The following is a 17,083-nucleotide window of genomic DNA, read 5'->3' as shown; positions in this document are numbered from 1 at the left end:
TCGTTTTACACCATTCTTTCCTCAGACCTACAACTGGTCCAGTTCTAACACACCCTTGCCCTATCCTAGCTCTTCCCCCGACACGGTCCTTAAGGTGTCAACTGTGCTTTCCTCACTCGTTATTGGTAAAAGTGGGTTTATTGACTTGGCACAGCAGCCTAAACCTTAAATCCCAGCACTCGGAAGACAAAGGCAGGTGGATCTTCGTGAGTTCGAGACCATCCTGGTCTATATAATGAGTTCCAGGCTACCCAGGGTCACACAATGAGACCTGGTCTTAAAAAGAAAGAAAGAGGGGTTGGGGATTTAGCTCAGTGGTAGAGCAAGCGCAAGGCCCTGGGTTCGGTCCCCAGCTCTGAAAAAAAGAAAGAAAGAAAGAAAGAAAGAAAGAAAGAAAGAAAGAAAGAGCCAGCCACGTGGTGGTGGTGGTGGTGATGGTGGTGGTGGTGGTGGCGGTGGTGGCAGCGGTGGCACATGCCTTTAATCCCAACACTCAGGAGGCAGATCTCCATGAGTTCAAGACCAGCCTGGTCTACAGAGTTCCAGGGTAGCCAAGGCTACACAGAGAAACCTTGTCTCAAAAAAACCGAGGGGGTGGGGGGAGAGGGAGAGAGGGAGAGAGAGAGAGAGAGAGAGAGAGAGAGAGAGAGAGAGAGAGAGAGAGAGAGAGACCTGCTGTAGTGGCCCAAGCCTTTAATCTCAGCACTCAGGAGGCAAAGACTAAGGTAGGGCTCTGTGAGCTCAAGGCTATATAGTGAGACCCGGTCTCAGAGAAAAAGAAAGAAGAAAACAATGGTTCTATATATCTCCCTAAATTACTCATCACCCTCTTAAAACAAGAACTTGGTTACCTAGCCTGGGACTTGGGGTTCCAGCCATGAGTAGGAGCTGAAGGAGGAAGAGTATAGAGTCCATAATGTGATCCCTTAGTCTTGAGAGAGTGGGATGGGGCTGCCTGCCTTCTACCAACTGTCAGCCCCTTGTGCTGTGTGGAAGGGACTCCACTCCTCCTTCTTCAGCTCTGTCTTCCCTGTCCTTACCCAGCATGCTAGGGCTGGTCACTTCCCTTGTCACTTCAGCCTCAGGGAGCTTCAGAGCAGACCTGGAATAACCACACGTAAGCACCCAGGCGTGAACATGCTCACTTCAAGGCCACAGCACACTGGGGAGCACTCTCACCCCATCTCGTTCACAGCTTCAGGCCTGCAGGAACAGGAGCTGGCCATGCTGGCAGGAGCCCCACCCACTCCTCTCTCTGTCTGTCTCTGTCTGTCTCTCTGTTGTCTGTCTCTGTCTCTCTGATTCTTTGTCATTGTCTGTCTCTCTGTCTCTGTCTGTCTCTGTCTCTTTGTCACTGTCTGTCTCTGTCTCTTTGTCACTGTCTGTCTCTGTCTCTCTGTGTCTGTCTCTATGTCTCTGTCTCTTTGTCACTGTCTGTCTGTCTCTGTCTGTCTCTGTCTCTTTGTCACTGTCTGTCTCTGTCTCTTTGTCACTGTCTGTCTCTGTCTGTCTCTCTGTGTCTGTCTGTCTGTCTCTGTCTCTCTCTGTCTCTTTGTCACTGTCTGTCTCTGTCTGTCTCTCTGTGTCTGTCTTCTGTCTCTGTCTCTCTCTGTCTCTTTGCCACTGTCTGTCTGTCTCTCTGTGTCTGTCTCTCTGTTTCTCTCTGTGTGTCTCTCTCTCTCTCTCTCTCTCTCTCTCTCTCTCTCTCTCTCTCGTCCACACCAGCTTCACTAGGGATGAGCAGACTACAGCCTCAGCTTGGCCACCTCCTTTGAATCTCTACACGCTCTGAGCTTCTGTCCCTCCTGTTATCTAATCCATCCACCTGCCCAGCACAAACGGGAAGAACCCCACAGCATCAAGCTCTAGACTCCACCAGGCTTGTTTATAGGGTGTAGAGTGGGGTACAGATCCGAGCCCTGCTGACCTCCTTGGAATGGGCCCTACTAAATAAGACATCTAATAGATGTCAACTGCGTGCTGTTTCTCAGAGGTCCTGTCAGTGAAGTTTTCTGGTCCTCCGTGTTTTGAGAAGACAAGAACTCACTGTGTAGAGCAAACTGGCCTGGGTCTGACAGAGATTCTCCTGCCGCTTCCTCCAATCCTCTCTTTCCTCATCTCCTCCTCCCTCTGCCCTCCTCTCCCCATCCCCTTCCATTCTGTTTCTGTCCCCCCACCACACACACACACACACACACACACACACACACACACACACACACACCACCAGTCTTTCTACTTATGAAGCTCAAGCTGGTTTCAAACTCGTGACAATCTTCCTACCTCCGTTTTCTGAGTGCAGGGATTATTATAGGACCGCGCCACTAGGCACAGCTTTGGTATAGGGGAGGGCTAGTTTCTCCCCAAAGTTCCAATGAGGAAAGCAAAAAATCTAGAGAAATCTCACTCAAGAGGTCTGCAGAGCAATTAAAGGCCCATTCTTGTCAAGAGACCAGGTCTCTGAGACTGCAGATCCCTGAACACCCAGAAGCACCCTTTCACTCCCTCCGTTTTGCAATACTCCGGGACCAAGGACCAAAATGAGGACGAAGGCGGGAACCAAAGGTGCCTGCCAGCCTTGAGCCGGCAGCCTCCCAGAACCAACTGGCCTCACTGCCCTGTGTTGCCATGGAAACAGCCCCTGCGGGCATTGGCGGTCAAAAGCAGGATTTCCGTCGGGGCTGCCAGCAATTCCCGGATCCCGACGGGGACGCAGACCTAGACCGCCGCCACGGAGAGGGAAAAGCACCCAGGGAGGTCTAGTACCCAGGGTGAGGTCTTCCCCTGGAAACCCAGATTCACGCCTCCAACGCCTGGAAGGAATCCCCAGGGCGTCCCGAACCCACTGCCCCAGTGATGTAGCAAGAGGGCCTGGGGGATGCAGAATCCAGACAGCTGGCCTCTGTGACCCCAGAACTGCACTCTAGACTCAAGAGTTTCTGCAGAAATCACCCTCCTTGACCCCTTCTCGGGAAATACCGATTTCCTCAGTATCCCGTCTGGACCCTCCCAGTTTCCCCACCTATAGCTAGCCCTCTCCCAACCCCCCCGGTTTCTTCCCTTTTTCCTCACCCTCAAAGCCTCTCAGTGCTCTCCTTAGACGCTTTTGGGGGAGCCCACAGTACCTTCCCTTACTTTCAGTCCTCTTCCCAAATATTTGACACAGGTTCCCTCCCTTTCCCCTTTAGACTTTTAGGGGAACTTTCGGTCTGTCTTCGCCAAACCGCCTCCGCCTTCTCCCAGGTTCTTATCAATCTTTTCCAGCTATCCTTAGTTTTCCTTCTTAATTCCCTTTCTGAATGGGGTCGCTACCCCCATTCCCCGTTCTCAACTTGCTCAGCTCTCAAAGTTCAGGTTTACCTCTAAATCTTCCTTCCAGGGCGAGGACGGACAGGGGCGGGGCGACACCTGCCGGGTCAGCCTCCTCCTGGTTTGGCCGCCTACCTGGTCTCAAGGGAGCCAGCTGCTGGTGACCCGATCTGGGGCGAGCCAACCCTAATTTTCAGGAACGATGTGAGGGGAAAGTGAAGTGCTACCCGCCCCTGTCCCTACTACCTACTCTGGGCAGGGAGGGGGAAGCCGCCTCGGACTTCTCTTATTTTGGTGGCTGCGGAAGAGGAGGCAGCCAAAGAAGTCTCAGTCACGCCTCAGCCCCAAGCCAGCTGCCCAAAGCCGGGAAGGGCCCCCCAGATCCAAGGTCCCCTGGCTCCCACTCCCCACCTTTCAAGGTTACTGTGGATGGGCTCTCTCAGCGCTGTCCCTGCGCCCCACCTCCTTCCCAAAGGTTCCTGCCAAAGGGACCTGTTCCTTTAGCCGCTAGAGTGGGATACAAAAGGGTTTTGGCCATCCCAAAGGTTCCCACTCCCCACACATCTTCCCGGGAGGAAAACCTAGAGCCAGGTCAGGATAATTTGGCCCAAGTTCATATAGTCTTTTGCCTTTACACTGCTGTCACCAGATTTGTCAAGGGTCTTTTGCCTGTCACTTAAACTGTGCCATCTCATCGGTAGGAACTGGGCGGTGCTGATAAGGACCTTGCCTCTTTGAGTGGCTGCTTTTCAGCTTCCATCAGGCCTCAGCCTCACAGTTTTAGAGAATCTGAGGAGGGTGCTTAATCATAGTGTCTCTTGGGGATCCCTCCCTCTCTAACTTGATAGCCCTCACCCCATCCCACCCCTGAATTACCTCTTTAAAACCAAGGACCAGTGAGACCCAGGAAGTCCCCCTGCCTGAGGAGGGAAAGGGAAAGCTATGATTGAATTGGAAATTTATGTGGGAGGGTGCTAGCTTGAGGCATGGAAGATGCTCAAATCGGTGTGAGGGTTATGCTGATGCAGGCAATGACATGAGTTCGAGGCCAGCCTGATCTAAAGATAGACTTCCAAAACAGCCAAGGTCATGCAGAGAAACACTACCTCGAAAAACCAAACAAAACTGCTTCTCTCTTAGGAAAATATGATGTGGGGTGAGGAGGAAGAAAGGAAGGACCAGTGGAGGTTCAGAGTCTGTGGGAGGATGGCTTCACCCTGCTCCGATAGCATTACCACCATTTAGAGCATCCTCTAAGTTGGCCTTGGCCATTGGTCCTTGTGTTCAATTAACAAAATGTTTATCATGGCCAATGGGATTCCAGACATAGGGAGCCCAGATAAAAAAGAACAGGTGCACCGAATGCACTCCCAGGTAATCAAGAGGACGCTTGAGTCCTACAGATTGGAGGCCAGCCAAAGAAGAGTAGAGATTCTCTATCCCAGAGGAGGAAGAAAAGGAGGAGAGATGAGAAGAGGAAGAGGAGGAAGAAGAGGAGGAGGAGGAGGAGGAGGAGGAGGAGGAGGAGGAGGAGGAGGAGGAGGAGGAAAGGGCAGGGAGGAGGACAGGACAGGAGAAGGCAGAGGCTAGGGGAGAAGGGAAGAGAAGAGAGAAGAAGGGAGAGGAGGAGAGGAGACAGAAGAGAGAGGGGAGAGAGGAAGGAAGAAAAAAAACAGAAGGGATAGAGAGAAGCAAGGGAGAGGGGAGGGAATGAGGGAGAGAGAGACAGAAAGACATACATTCATCTTGGAGGAATTGCTCTGTAATTCCTAGGGGCCTTCCCCACTTCCCAGCAGAGCACTCACAACTCTTCTGGAGCATTCTTCTTCTTCTGGTCTGGAATTGGCTCCTTCTGGTTGGTTACTGCGTGTGCTCCCTCCTCAGAGAAGCCCTCCTGACCACAGACTCCCACCCCATGCTACCTGGTTGAAGAGGCAGACTGCTCCCTTTCTGTACCTGCATTCTTCATGCACTGAAGGCTGCAGGAGGCTGCCCTTCACAAAAACCTTGGGAGAGATCCGGTAGCTGTCACACCAAGTGCCCACCACATGGTAAATGTTGTGTGTTTGTGGACACGCATTCATCTTCCTTCCATCTAACTCACAAGGATGCTAGGACTCTGGGAGGGATTCCGGCACAGTCTTACGGCCCAGAAGCAAAGCATAGGGCCGAGAAGCCACAGGAAGACTCAGTTGAGGCTGCTACTTCTCTTGATGCCCTACGTCCATGTTCCTTTAAAACAACTCCGGGGGCTGGAGTGATGGATCAGTGGTTGAGAGCACTGGCTTCTCTTTCAGAGGTCATGAGTTCAACTCCCTGCCACTACTTGGTGGCTCACAACCATTGGTAATGGGATCTGATGCCCTCTTCTGGTGTGTCTGAAGAGAATGACAGTGTACTTGTGGACCATAAATAAATCTTAAGGAAAAAAAAAAAATTGAAAGCTGACAGCAAAGACAAAAATCAAAAGGCAGCCTGCCTGCCTCCTGTCCTGTCCTCTGTCTTCACTTCCCTTTTCAGTCAGCCTGGCTTCTTCTGTCCTCGGTCAAGAAAGACCCTAGAAGCCCAGCCTACAAGAATCCAAGCAACCACTTTCCCTGAGGAGACTCCAAGGCCAGGGCCATGATTTTGTGACTTCGGGAGGAAGCTCCGGGGGCCTGGCCAAATGACTCTGCCTCCTCTCTCCCTTCTGGGGGGGACTCACACCTTCTGCCACCCTGCACCAACCATTTCTCCCTGTGACAGATTTATCCTCTCAGCCTAGAAACGTGTTCTAGAATCTGCTTCAAAAGAGAAACCTAAAGCCATACTGATTTGTTATTTTTATTACATTATACATAATGTAATATATATATGTATATTTGAGGAATGTGCAAACATGTATGTGTGTGTGGAGGTCAGAGGACGGCTCGAGATAGTCATCTCTGTCCTCCTACTGTGTGAGTTCCAGGGATGGAATTTAAGTTGATGCCGTTGCCTACTGAGCCACCTTTTGGGCCCCTGCTTATTTATTTGAGGCAGGGAGCGAGTGTGGGAGAGTCAAGATCAGACAGGGTTTCTCTGTGTAGCCCTGGCTGTCCTGGAACTCACTCTGTAAACAGACTGGCCTCGAACTCACAGAGATCCACCTGCCTCTGCCTCTCGTGTTTCTTGATTAAAGGCATACACTGCCACCAGGCAACTTCTTCTTTTCATTTTCTGTTGACTCTTTGTGAATTTTGCATCATGCGCCCCCCCACTTCTACTCATCTCCCCATCCTTTTATGTCTTTCCTGCATCCTTGCAACCTCCCCTCAAAAAAAAATTAAAAAGGAATAAAAACAAACATCTTGGGGTTGGGGATTTAGCTCAGTGGTAGAGCGCTTGCCTAGGAAGCGCAAGGCCCTGGGTTCAGTCCCCAGCTCCGAAAAAAAGAACCAAAAAAAACCCCAAAAAACAAAACAAACAAACAAACAAAAAATCTTGTCATGGAAGCTGTCCCACAGTAAGTATACCCACACATTTAAAAAAAAGATTTATTTATTTATTTAATGTATGAGTGCCCTATCTGCATGTACACCTGTGTGCCAGAAAAGGGCATCAGATCCCATTACAGATGGTTGTGAGCCACCATGTGGTTGCTGGGAATTGAACTCAGGAAGGACCTCTGGAAGAGCAGCCAGTGCTCTTAACCGCTGAGCCATCTCTCCAGCCCCTGGCCATACATCTTTACTTGTAAATGTTCTTTGCAAGGAGTCATCGGTGTGGTTTGAGGCCTCTGGCTTCCGCTACACTATCAATACTGACCCTTCACTGGGACTCCTCTCTGACACCCTGTGTTATGGAGATCCTGTAGCTTTGGTTCTGCAGGACCAGCAGGGGCAACTTTTCAGAATTGGTTCTCTCCTTCTAGCTTGTGGGCCCCTAAGATTGGACTCAGATTGTCAAACCTGGCCAATGCTATACCACAGAGTCATCTCACTGGCCCAGACTCTGACTCTTTCTTTCTTTCTTTCTTTCTTTCTTTCTTTCTTTCTTTCTTTCTTTCTTCCTTCCTTCCTTCCTTTCTTTCTTTCTTTCTTTCTTTCTTTCTTTCTTTCTTTCTTTCTTTCTTTCTTTCTTTTCTGGAGCTGTGACCCAGGGCCTTGTGCTTGCTAGGCAAGCGCTCTACCGCTGAGCTAAATCCCCAACTTTATTTCTTATTTTATTGAGGAACTACGGTTCACTTTGTATGGATGAGGGAAAGTCCTTTGGAGAAAAACATTGTCTAGGTGTGAGCGCATGACAGGACAACGGCTGTCATTAGGTCAAGAGAAGAAGAGGCTGTGATGTGAACCATGCCTGGACACTGTTCAGTCCTCAGAACGTTTTTGTTGTTTAAGAAGAGATAGAAAGGGGCTGGAGAGATGGCTCAGTGGTTAAGAGCACCCAACTGCTCTTCCAGAGGTCCTGAGTTCAATTCCCAGCAACCACATGGTGGCTCACAACCATCTGTAAAGAGATCTGATGCCCTCTTCCGGTGTATCTGAAGACAGCTACAGTGTACTTATATATAATAAATAAATAAATCTTTAAAAAAAAAGAAGAGATAGAAAAGAAGAAAGATAAAGGAAAGGTGCCAGCTGACAGCAGGGTAGACTCTAGAGAACTATGTAAGGTCCACTTTGTGATCTCCACTCCATATCTGATTTAGGGATGGGATGTAGCTCAGCGGTAAAACACTTAACATAAATGAGACGTGGCACTGGGTTTGATTCTTTTTTTTTTTTTTTTTTTTTTTTGGTTCTTTTTTTCGGAGCTGGGGACCGAACCCAGGGCCTTGCGCTTCCTAGGCAAGCGCTCTACCACTGAGCTAAATCCCCAACCCCTGGGTTTGATTCTTAGCACTGAAGAAAGAAAAGAAAAAAGCCATTGATTTAAAGAGGCTGGGTGTGGTGGCACAAACCTGTAATTCCTGAAGGCAGGAAGATCAGGGATCAGAAATCAGGGACCAGGAGTTCAAGGCCAGCCTTGGCTACCTACCAAGTTAGAGGCTGAGCTACACAAGACTCTCTCCAAGCAAACAAACAAAAAAGAACTGTTACCAGGCACACTGGTTCCTGTTTGTGATTCTAGCATTTGGGAGGCTAAATCGAGATGATTGTGAGTCTATGCCTAGTCCTTCCTCAAAAACCAACAACGACAAACAGAAAAACAAAACAAACAAACAACAACCAAAAAAAAAAAAAAAAACCCAAAAACAAAAGAGAGAGAGAGAGAGAGAACAAAACAAAACAACCCCCCCCCCAAAAAAAACACCAGGGCACCGGTGAGATGGCTCAATGGAAAAGGGTGCCTGCCACCAAGCCTGATGACCTAAGTTTGATTGATCCCAGAACCTATATATTAGGAGAAAATTGCCTCCTGCAGCTTCTATACACACACACACACACACACACACACACACACACACACACACCCCAAACTTAAAAAAAAAAAAGAATATTTTTAAAATACCATAGAAGCCTGGTAGTAGTGGCACATTCCTTTAATCCCAGTACTTGGGAGGCAGAAGCAGGTGGATCTCTGAGTTTGAAGCCAGCCTGGGCTACAGATCGAGTTCTGGAACAGCCAGGGCTAGACAGAGAGAAACCATGTCCTCAAAAAAAAGGCAAAAAAATCAAATAAATAATATATAAAAGAAAACATCGCAACGTAATTGTGCCTTCTTACTTCTTACAGTTCTGGAGTCTCCAAGTCCCAGATCAAGACTCAGCAGGGCTGACTTCCACTAAGGGCCAGTTGTCAGAATTTCATATAGCTTCCTTCTGTCTCCTTGACCTCATGTGGCGACAGCAAGCCTTCTGGGATCTCCACTGGTAAATGCCCTAATCCTTAATCCTTTAGGTTAAGGCCCTACCCTGGTGGCTTCATTTAAGCATACATTGTTTCTGGGAAGGTCCTGTTCTGAAACGTTTCCACAACGGGGAGAGAGGAAGGCTTATGAATGGAGGAAGGTGCTAAAACCACCGATGGGGGTGGGGGTGAAAGTTTAAAGAGCAGCCTGTTCACACACTGTGAGGGCATCAGCGGATGCCTAGAGTGATCCTCTCTTCCCACCGTGGCGCGTGCTCGTGGGATTACTGCAAAGACGGGTCCCTGGGAAGCATTCATTACCTCCACAGAGACTTGGCAAAAATCCAATCAAGTGATCAAGCCAAATATGGCCATCTGCCTGGCTTTGTGCAGCCAATGAGCTAAGAAAAATAAGTTAAGAGACAGGTGATTGCTATGTTGGCTCAGGCTGGCTTCAAATTCTGGGTTCAAAGAACTCTCCCACTTTAGCTCCCTGGACGGCTGGAACTGCAGGAACAACCTGTCACTTCTAGCTTTAACTGTCTGCCTGCCTGCCTGCCTGCCTGCCTGCCTGCCTGCCTGCCTGCCTGTCGGTCTGTCTGTCTAGATAGGGTTTCTCTGTGTAACAGCCCTGGCTGTCCTGGATCCTGATCTATAGACCAGGCTGGCCTCGAACTCACAGAGATCCTCTTGCCTCGGCATCCCAAGAGCTGGTGTGCGCTGTCACGCCCGGCAACAATTTATTTTAAAGTTTGCATTACGTCAATTTATTTATTCGTTTGGGGAGTTGAAGGCAGTTGGAGGGAGTTTGCTCTCTTCTTTCGCCATGGGGGTCCAAAGCAGGGAACCCGGGTTCGACTGCTGATGGACAGCAAATGCCTTTACCTGCTGAGTCATCTCGATGGTTCCTTGACAATGGTTTTTCACATTTTAAATGATTTCAAAATGACAAAAGAAGGACCAGTACTATTTCAGGGGATAAGAAAACTAAGTCAAAACCAAATTGCAATGTGCATAAACAAAGTTGGGAATGAGGCCAGGCTCTGTTTCTGTGTTGCGCACAGCGACTTTCATGTTACCATGACAGAGCTCAGTAGCTGCAACCAAGACTGGATAGCCAGCAAAACCAAAAATATTTATATTCTGGTGCTTTACAGAAACAGTTTGCCACTCTCTGCTCCACATCAACTTCCAATTTCAAAAGAGGAATCGGGAAACCGTCGAGAGCTTCCAGACCTGTCTGTAGTGTGGGGGCCCCTGACAAGATCACTCTAAAAAATAGTTATCTACACAGTGAGTTTAATAAGGCCAGCCTGGGCTATATGAGATTTTTTTAAGGGTTATTTATTTATTTATTTTATGTGAGTACACTGTGGCTGTTTTCAGAAAAAGCAGAAGAGGGCATCAGATCCCATTACAGATGGCTGTGAGCCACCATGTGGTTGCTGAGATTTGAACTCAGGACCTCTGGAAGAGCAGTCAGTGCTCTTAACCGCCGAGCCATCTCTCCAGCCCACTGAGACCTTATCTCAAAAAAAATGAAAGATAGCGGTATTCACTGGGGAATGATTCAGTAGGTAAAGTGCTTACCACACAAATGTGAAGACGTGAATTCAAGTACCCAGAATCCATATAAATCTGGGGGCAGGAGAGCTTGTCTGTAATCCCAGAATTCCTATGGTGAGTTGGAGGATTAAGATGGGAATCTCTAGAAACTTGAGAGCTAGTTAGCCTTGTGTTTACAGCAAGGGACAGCAAGAGACTCTGTCCTAACCAAGGTGGAAGGTGAGGCTGTCACCTGAGCTGACAATCCCAGGTTGTCCTGACCACTACTCCATATGCACTGTAGCCTGTATGCACCCATAGTCACACACGGGAAGGTGAACACACACACCACACACACACACACACGACTCAAAACCAGTAGAAGGAAAAAATAGTTGTTAAAAAGTGAAGCAGAGGGGTTGGGGATTTAGCTCAGTGGTAGGGCGCTTGCCTAGCAAGCGCAAGGCCCTGGGTTCGGTCCCCAGCTGGGGGCGGGGGGAGGGGGAGTGAAGCAGGAGTGGGGTCGAGAGTTGTTTTTTTTTTGTTTTTTGTTTTTTTTTTTTTTAGTATAGAATAGAGTTTATTCAGATTCAGGACATGGGGAAGGGAGTTAAGAGGGTACTAGGGGCAGAGAAAGGCAGAGAGAGAGAGAAAGTAGAAAAGTAGAAGAGTAGAGGAGTAGAGGCTGGCCATGAGCTGTGGAGAGAGAGGGGGGAGGGAAGAATGGAATGGGGACGAAGGGGGGAAGAGCAAGAGCGAGAGTTTTAAAGTATACGAAAGTGTTGCCATGACAAGTAATGTAAGAACCTTGAACTGAGTTCTTTCGGAAGAAAGAGTCAGTAAGGTCAGGGATGTTGGGGAATGTGCATAATTCCAGCCTATGGGAAACAGAGGCAGGAGGATCTCTGTGAGTTCAAAACCAGCCTGATCTACATAGAGAGTTCCAGGTCAGCCAGACCTGCATATTGGGGGGAAAAATGATAAAACAAAACAACAAGAACACACATACACAGGGTTGGGGATTTAGCTCAGTGGTAGAGCGCTTGCCTAGGAAGCGCAAGGCCCTGGGTTCCGTCCCCAGCTTTGAAAAAAAAGAAAGAAAGAAAGAAAAAAAAGAACACACATACACACACACAAAAAAAAAACAACGTAGCAAAAATCAGCAGAGGCCGGCAGGGCTCTGTGGGCTTGAAGCCAGTCTACATAGCAAGCTCCGGGCCAGCTACATAGTGAGACCGAGCCTCAAACCAAACCAAACCAAAGCTAACCAATACATACATACATATACATATATACATACATACATACACACACATGCGCACACACCAAATATACATCTGTTGTTGTAAAAATATATAAAATAGAAAAGAGTATTGGTGTCTTTTACCCCGCTAACTCTGTACCACGGTGCCCAGATAAATTCTAGCTATCTTGGCGGACACACATCTCAGCCGCACACTTTCTTACACTCAAACCCTCACACAAAAGAACACACAACACAATAATCTTAGATCCAATTGGTAAGATATAATTGCCCACTTAAACATACAAAGCCCGGTACTATCCATCCCTTGAGAACATTAATAACAACCTGTAAATACACAGAGCAGAATCTTAACATCACCTGCCATGGCTTCTCCCCTCTCTCCCTTAGTCTCCTCCTCTTCCTTCAAACTTCTCTCCCACCCATACTTCCTTCTCCTCCAATGACAGGCCTCCTTCTATTCTGTACCTGCCTCACCTGTGACATCATCCTACATACATCCATACATATATGTGACACGACACATGTACACACACGCACACATGTACACACAATAAATATATATACATATGTTACCCATGTACACATAACGAATATACATACATACATATCCAATACAACACATGTACACACACATTGTCTATCACTGAGCTGCATCCTCAGCCATGCAGCACATGTGCACACATATCCACATACAACGAATGTAAATACATATACACATATGCAATACAACACACATTCTGTCTCTCTCTCTCTCTCTCTCTCTCTCTCTCTCTCTCTCTCTCTCTCTCTGAGCTGTATCCTCAGCCCCCTTTGCTGGGATTTCCTCTTTCCTCCCTAGACTCCAAGCTCCACTTTGACGTCGTAGGAGTCCGATACCCACGAGAATGCAGGCTGGAGACGGGGGTGAAGGAGGAACACATCCGGGTGGGCTGTGGTGGGCCATGCCTTCACAGCAGAGGCCACGTCCAAGCCGGGTCCTTTCTTTGTCGTTTGCCTGGAGGTCACGCCCAGAGCCTTAGCGTGCTATCACTGAGCTGCATCCCCAGTTGCTTCTCCATGGCTGCTGAAGGTTGAAGAGCAGGTGGCTGTAGGGCCTCAAATGCTAGTGAAGACCCTTATTTGGGGGAGCCCCAGATGGCAGAGCTCTGGCCGGATGCAGCGGCTAAAGCAAGCCGGCTTTCATCTTGGGAGCAAATCAGCCACCATCAACACAGCTTAGCAGCAGGGTGCTTGGTGTCAGGAGGAGACAGGGTGAGGTAGCACGGGGTGGGCAGCCCCCACAGATGGGCAGACGATGGGTCTCCATGGTGATTCAACCACCAAGCCTTTACCCACCTGCTGGGCTCGGTCCTTTTGTGCCCAGGCACAGCAATTCTAGGCAGGTAGCATTTTCTCCCTTTGGAAAACCCTGTTCTGTTTTCTGAGCCAGGACCCTGTTAAGCAGTTCATGTTGGCCTTATGGCCTCTTGAGTGCCAGGGTTGCAGGCCGAGCCATCAGTCCCAGCCCCTGCTAGCCCTTCTTGCCTGCACAAATAGGGCTACATTGGCCCCCTTGCTATGTGTGGGGAGGTGCATGAGTTTTTCTGCTTTGTTTTTCTTTGTTTGTTTATTTATTTATTTATTTATTTATTTATTTATTTATTTATTTATTTTGGTTCTTTTTTTCAAAGCTGGGGATCGAACCCAGGGCCTTGCGCTTCCTAGGCAAGCGCTCTACCACTGAGCTAAATCCCCAACCCCTTGTTTATTTGAGACAAGTCACACTACATAGTTCTGTCTGTCCTGGAGCTCACTGGGTAGACCAGGTTGGCCTTGAACTCTCAGAGTCCTCTCTAGTGCTGGAAACACAGAGGGAGGCAGAGGCAGGTTGATCTCTATGAGTTCAAGACCAGACCAATCTACAGGACAGCCAGGGCTACACAAAGAAACCTTGTCTTTAAAAACCAAAGAAGGAAGGAAGGAAAGAAGGAAGGAAGGAAAGAAGGAAGGAAGGAAGGAAGGAAGGAAGGAACTCGACAGGGTCTTACTTTGTAGCCTAGGCTAGCCTAGCATTGTGTAACCTAGGTTGTCCCCAACCTCATACCTATCCTACAGTCTCAATCTCCTGAGTACTTGGATGGCTAGCATGAGCCAGCACACCCGGCTTCTCGCTGCCTTTTGATCAATTGACTCGGGTTGTCTCAAAGCCGCACACCCTGAGGCAACGAGGCGACTATGTCTAGGACACTGACCCAGCTATGGAGCTCAGGACATTTTGTCCTGGCAGTTCAAAAGCAGACAGCCCCCTACGTTTGGCAACTGCTATCATATTTCTGGTCACTGGGGCTTTTGGCTTGGGGACAGAAGCTCCGTGGGCCTCTGTGAGGTCTTTGCCCAGCTCCCTCTCACCAGGATGTGGACTCTCTCAATGCCATGAGCGGGAGGCCAGGAGGACTAGTGAATTCCAGCAAGAACCTGATATCAGGGCACACTTCGGCTAGAGTTTAATGGGGGGAATATGCCATAGGGGACTGGAGGACATCAGAGATGGCTGAGTATGGTACAGCTGGCGTGAGAATTCCTCCCAACAGGTCAGCGGATGGGATGGCTGTTCAGCACTCGCCACCAAGCCTTACAAATTGAGCCCAATCCCTGGCCCCACAAGGTAGGAAGAGAAAACCTGCTCTTGAAAGTTGCCTTCTCCTCCCAAGTGCTGGGACTAAAGGTCTGTGCTACCACTGACTGCTAAGACCCCCATCTTCAACAACAACAACAACAACAACAACAACAAAACAACTGGGCGTAGTGTCACATGCTTTTAGTCCCAGTGCTATGGAGACAAAGGGAGGCAGATCTCTTAAGAGTTCAAGGCTGCTGGGCTGGAGAGATGGCTCAGCGGTTAAGAGCACTGACTGCTCTTCCAGAGGTCCTGAGTTCAATTCCCAGCATCCACATGGTGGATCTCAACCACCTATAATGAGATCTGGGGTCATCTTCTGGCCTGCAGGCACACATGCAGACAGAAAGCTGTATGATGTATACATAATAAATAAATAAATATTTAAAAAAATAAGTCCACGGAGACTGCGTTATCTCAGGAGGTTCTAGGATATTTGGGGAAGTGCAAGAGAACCTGAGAGTACTTCAGAGGGACACCAAAATATCTCAAAGAAGGTAAGATTCAAACTGGGAGGTAGGGTGCACTTGAGAGGCAGAGGCAGGTGGATCTCTGAGATCTAGGCCAGCCTGGTCTGCAGAGCGAGTTCTAGGACAGCCAGGGCTACACAGAGAAAACCTGTCTCAAATTAATTAATTAATTAGTTAATTAATTAATCAATTAATGTAAATGGAAAAAACCCAAAACCAAACAACATAAAAGAAGGTCAAACCCTTCCAGGGAACACTGAACAGCTTCACGGAGTTAAAGGGTACTTGGGTAGGAATTAGAATCTTCTACAGGGACAGGTGGAGTTCTGAGACGTGACAATTGGAGTGGGTGTCGCACATGGCCTTGGAGACTGCTGCTGCCAAAGGGTCTCCCTCTTAACTGAACTTTGGAGATTTGGGGGGGTCTTTGAGAGGCTAACAGTGTGTTTTCTCTTGTCCCCCAGGATAGGTCTGCACTAGTCCAGACATCGCAGTCCTTCAGCACGGGCAAAAGGGTTGTACTATGACCAAGGCCTTGAGGACCATTGACTCCTGTGGTCTCCAAGGCTCTGAGTTTTGCACTTTTAGGTAAGAGTCAGCCTGGCCATCCCTTTTTCTGTGTGGGACAGAAGTCTCTTTCCCTAGGTACCCATACATGGGGCTCCTACAGAAGCAGAGAGCCTTCCTGGGATTCTCTGGTAGTCTATGCAAACTCTCCTGCTATTCTCAAATTGGCAATCCTCCTGCCTCAGCCTCTGAGATGCTGGGATTAACGATGTGTATCACCACACCCAGCTAGTGGGGGTCAGTACAGTTCTTGCTTGGATACTGGGGTCTGAGGCCGAGGCTACCCCTTTGCTTCCACAGCTCCTGCAACTTTCGGTACCCCATGAGATCCGCAGCCAGGAGCGCTCAGTCTGAGCTTACAAGAGGTGTCAGTGGCTGACAAGAGGGAAAGAGGTGTGTGCCAGCTGTAAGGAATGTTGGACCCCCTGGGTATAGTTCCTGTCTACGACATCACTTGCTACCTCCCCTCCCCCAACTCTCCCTTTGACAAGTGCCTGTTAAAATGTGCCAACTCCTGCAGCTGCTGTTCACTCCACTGCACTTGGCCCTTCCCTGGTGACTGGGATGGTGTCCCAGCCCATCTCCCTGCCAGAGCACCCCTGCTCTCACTCACACACCCCAGGGCGTGCACAATGCAATGAAATGGCGTCCCAATGTCAGGAGTGAAACATTTCCCTTCTGACAAGTTTGCGTCTGTTCCTACCTAGAAACCAGTCCTTTAGCCACTGAGACAAAGGCTCCCTGGGAGTCAGGCAGCTCTGGGATTTAGGTGGGTAGTTATGGACCCTCTCGGCAGGCTTCTTGTCTTTATCAGTTTGGGAGGAGAGAACATAGTGTTTGTCCCTCAGACTGCCAGGTCACTTGGTTTGGTTTATGTCCAGGCTTGGAGGCCCCGTGATGAGCAAAAGAAGGACGGGAAGAGAGAAGACTCTTAGTGTGTGTACCAGCTCTAGACACTAAAGAGAAGGGATCCCTCTTCTTCCTCTACAGACTCAGGTTGCAAAGCAAGGTCACCCCTAGCAGCTACCGGAAACCCTGGAGTGAGGCTGTCCCTCAGCCAACACTGCTTGTTTGTCAGACCCTGAAGTGAGCCTCTCGAGACAAACCTCATTCTTCTTCCTCCTGTGTGACCTTGAACAAATCACATAAAGGCCGTAAGCCTCAGGATTCTCCTCTGTGAAATGCACGTTACCAACACTGGGGCTACGTGAGGTGATGAAGTAACCGGTATGAGAGGCCAGGTAAAGGCGGCGAGACCATCAGATAACACCAGAACTTGGGACTAGTACTTTAGGAACATGGCCCCGCCCTGTCTTGGGGTGGGGAGAGGGCTCAGCCCGACTGTACAAGGGTAAAGACCTGGGCTCCATCCCTAGAATCCACATAAAAAAGCTGTTTTCGGTGGCTGTGTTTGCAATCCTAGCACTGGAGGGGGAGGTGGGAGGACCCCTGCTC

General features: G+C 49.0%; 1 protein-coding gene and 1 long non-coding RNA gene across 7 annotated transcripts in view; one reads left to right on the top strand and one right to left on the bottom strand.

The window, feature by feature from the left end:
- Fgr (FGR proto-oncogene, Src family tyrosine kinase) overlaps positions 1–3,578 on the bottom strand; it is a 29,758-nt gene extending 26,180 nt beyond the window's left edge. For 2 of the 6 annotated variants that reach the window (XM_006239080.5, XM_039110826.2), the window contains exon 1: positions 3,445–3,578. The gene's annotated coding sequence lies outside the window, so the exon portion shown is untranslated. Of the gene's footprint in view, positions 1–3,360 lie in introns of all 6 variants that reach the window. The other 4 variants (XM_006239081.5, XM_006239082.5, XM_039110829.2 and 1 more) reach the window with 3 other exon arrangements.
- Positions 692–17,066, top strand: LOC108351145 (uncharacterized). Its single transcript, XR_010066670.1, has 4 exons — positions 692–2,771; positions 9,010–9,146; positions 15,526–15,649; positions 15,929–17,066. It is a non-coding gene; the product is annotated as an uncharacterized LOC108351145 (long non-coding RNA).
- The last annotated feature ends 17 nt before the right edge of the window (positions 17,067–17,083 follow it).

Source organism: Rattus norvegicus, chromosome 5 (assembly GCF_036323735.1).
Source record: "Rattus norvegicus strain BN/NHsdMcwi chromosome 5, GRCr8, whole genome shotgun sequence".
Taxonomy (NCBI): domain Eukaryota; kingdom Metazoa; phylum Chordata; class Mammalia; order Rodentia; family Muridae; genus Rattus; species Rattus norvegicus.
This window is presented reverse-complemented; position numbering and strand designations above follow the sequence as displayed.